Genomic DNA, 3865 nt, shown 5'->3' on the forward strand with positions numbered 1-3865 from the left:
GCCTCGCAGGCCCGGCCGAGGAGCCGCTTTTGCGGAGTCCCGGCGCTTGCCCGCGTTGCTAAATACATTTTTTATGCTATATCTCAACGCGGGGAGTGCGGGGAGCTGCTACACAACCTAGTTCCTTTTTGCGATGCGGAGGAGTGGGCCACACGTGTTGTCTGGGGAAACCATTTGCCTTTTTTCTTTCCTTTTTTTTTTTTCCCTCCCCCTTTTTCCTTCTTTCCATCAACTTTTGACTCCGGTAAACATCCCCCCAGCATCTGATTCACCCCTGGATCGCTTTGATACAGGGTTTTGCCGTGTTTTCCCTCATGCTTTCCTGTTTAATGTGATCCTTCCTTAGGATTGACTCGCTTGCTGGTGAAAACCAGCTGGCTTTCCTGTTTGTGACTTCCTTTTTTTTTTTTTTTTTTTTTAATCTTTTTCTTGCGTGGCTGTTCCGTGCCTCATGCCATGGCTATTACGCTTTGGTGCTAAACTTCAGAGATGTTACTAAAAATATCTGAAATACTGTATCTGCCTCTTCCAATATCTGTGTGTTTTGTTTTCGTGTGGGGTCGGTAACCATTTTTCTCAAATTCTACAATTTATTCTGCTTTTTCCATTCACCAAAGTACTCTCCGTATAAGAAACAGCTCCAAACTGTATTCAAGCTAAAGTTTTTATTTAAAACATTCCTAAGCTTTTACTTTAAAAGAGAAAATATCATTAGGAATGAAGAAAAGAGCAAGCTGAGCATAAAGACAAACCTTTGTTTCTTCTAAAGCCAATTAAGAATTTTTACTTTCACTTTTTACTTTTTGCTTTTTTACTTTCTCCCCTGGATGTATGGAGCTAATGCAATTTTACCATGTTCTATACTTAAAAAAATACCAGAGAAATGTTGTTAGAATGTATGAAGTGGTTTTATTTACACTTGCAAAACTTTGTGGCGTGTTTTTAAACAATAATGTCCGAGTAAAAGGTCAAAATGTGAGTTCCTTTCCCCCTCTGAGTGATCATATGCCAGAACTGGGCAAAACTGGCTCTAGGATTTCAGGGAGCTCTTGGAGGGTTGTCCTAGCAGTGCAAGTTCACAGGCAGCTCGTGCCTACGGTGGTATTGAGGGAAAGGGCTATTTCAAGAACTGCTTTTAGTCTTAGCAGGCCGTGTCTTGCATGCTTGCATGTGAACCACAGCTAGCTTGTGTGTGGGGCTACTGGATTTTTGTGGCCCTAGCTGGTTATCTGCCTGATGGTACCACTGTAATTTTACTGGAAATGCCCCAAACTGACATGTTGTTTTTGTTTGTTCTGTATTTGCCTAAAATTCTAGTTGTAGCTAGTTAGTAACTCACTATGCAATTTCTTCTGCATAATCTATTCCAGAATTCGAATTTCCTTTCTGTTTTCCTCAGTACTTCAGATCCAAGAGCTCCTGATTTTTAATAGGAATTCTTGGCAGTCTGGTTGAGTATTAAGCTCCCTGGCTTTGACGTGAGCCACTACATGTCCTCAAGCTTTGTGTTTAGGCTTAGCTCACTTGCAGCAGCAACCTTTCTGGGCTCTGATCTTTTGAAGTGCTTTCCTGCTCTTTCTGAACAGTTTTCTGTACTCTAGCTATTTCGAAGTATTTGAGAAGTGTGTGTACTGTTTATATAGACTTGCTTTCCAGAAAGATCTACTGGCATTTCAGACTGCAGTCTGTCCCCTGTGTGTTCATCCATGCACACTCTATATGTAGCATCTTTTGACACTTCAGCAGGGTTGTCTTGTGAAGAAAATGTAGTTCCTACGTGTCAGGAGTCCTAATGTACGTGACCTGCTGCTGCTTCCCATCATCCTAACTACTATGTTGACTTCCTCTAAGCATGTGATCCTAAAAAGTTGGAGCCATGCCTTTTGGACCGTGCCTGCTATCTAGAAAAAGCTAATGGTGCTCACAATGTAGAGAGTACAGCTGGGAATCAGGGCAAGAACAGCATAGAGAACTACATAAAGGGGTTTCTTATTTATTTAGGACTTAGGTGGCTTGCTTAAGCTTCTTTTGATTCTTAGCAGCCTGGTTCATAAGTGCTGGTGTATTGATAGCATAAGCCTGTCCATAGGCACCCTCTGGTTCTAGAGAGAACCTTTTCTGACTCCTGTCTTACAGTTGTCGGCATATAGATACTTAGCCTAAAGGATTTGCACAGTACCTGTTCTGTGAGCCTGCCATGTAACTATTGGAGGCCTGGAATGCTTTTAAGTGACTTGAAACCAAGGCAAAAGCTATAGGTAACACCCCAAACCTGTAATTTGTTCGGAGAGAACAAGCAAGACCAAAGTTGTTGTGGCTGCCAAGGCACAGCACATCACACAGAGCCACTGCAAAATGAGCCTTGTCCCCTACTGCACTTCCCACCTGGGTGGCCTCCAGTCTGGCATTGGGGGTAACCAGGAGCCTGCTGACAAGTGAGATATTTTGTAACTTGCTGCAGCTAGGGATACCTGTAGGTAACAGCTGGGATCTTGTGAAGGATGCGATCTCCAGCCTTTAAGGGAAGGGCATCTCCCTGGTGTCTGGGAAGTCAAATTCGCAGAGGGCAAAGAAGTCACGTGCTGGGGGTGTAACTCTGCCTTTGGTGCTATTCCACTGTGGAGTTTGGCGTTTCTTCCACCCATTGGTTGTATTTGCAGAAGTTTCGTATTACAGCACCTTTTCCTGGCCACTCCTGCTTCTGTTAGCCCTTTTCCATCAGAGAGGGCATGTTTGAGGGAGTAGCAGAGCTGTAGATCATAACACTGCCTCCTTGCTATGGCTGTGTGTGCTTTTATTTGCACATACAAATTTGTACACTCACTGAACTGCTGCTAGTCCTCGGCTTCTGCAGTACAGCTAAAAGAAACTAAAGCTCTGACTCGGGGTTTATTTTGTTTGTATTAGTTTACTCAACTGCACTGACTTGTTTGCTTGACTTTAAAGCTCTGTTCATCTGTTTGGCTCTTGTTCAGGTGCCCAGTTCAGTCTTTGTTGAACCAGTTCAATGAAGTTTGAAACTCTCCTGCTCCACAGTGCTGCATGATCCTGGACAGACATAGATCCATGAAATTCCTTTTTGTTTTGTGGCGTTTTTTGTTTGTTTTGGTTTTTTGTTTGTTTGTTTAAAGGTATTTACCATTCATAAACTATCCTATATTTTTCAGACTCTTTGGTAAAAGTTAAAGTTTTTCCTGCACTTTGAGTGTAACTCGGAATATTGCTTTTTTGTACTGAGCGATGTTTTAATTTTGTGTGAAATGCTGTTCTGCTGCTTCCCCAGCTTCTCTCCCATAAGTCCATAACTCAAAGATTAAACATGTCAGACTTAACTCTAGCCAGTTATGTAATATAGAAAAGTAAATAAGTGCTCAGCTGATTGTTTTCTATTGTTAATGAAAGAATACTGAGAGTAAAAAGAAGAGTAGAAGACCCACAAGCTCTATTTTTATGAACCTTTGAGTTTTAGCCATCCCAGTTCTCACTGTCAAACATCTCAGAATTTCAGCATGCTCTGTCACCTGTCATAGATATTAAGAGGTCAGCATTACAAGCACAAGAGGTGCAGTGATCAGGTAGCATTTGCTGACTGGGTAACGCAGTGAACAGCTACTCTTCTGGTAGCAGTTCATCACAATCGCAAGGTGTTGTTGTTGCAAGGTGTTTTCATTGCAGCCTGTAATATGGGTAGTGTGCCCAGACGCATCTTATCCTGTCAGTCAGCTAACTGTATTTGCATCTTACAGCATAATCTTATTTCTTTGCGATAGAAACAAATCCATGAGGTTTCTAAAACTGTTCAAATGTAGAGCAGGTTGGAGGCATGTGAACTATGTTCTTATACTGAAAAGAAGTCTTATTTTAC

The sequence above is a fragment of the Tinamus guttatus genome, unplaced genomic scaffold (assembly GCF_059628265.1).
Source record: "Tinamus guttatus ecotype Peru unplaced genomic scaffold, ASM5962826v1 Tinamus_guttatus_pri_ptg000323l, whole genome shotgun sequence".
Lineage (NCBI taxonomy): Eukaryota > Metazoa > Chordata > Aves > Tinamiformes > Tinamidae > Tinamus > Tinamus guttatus.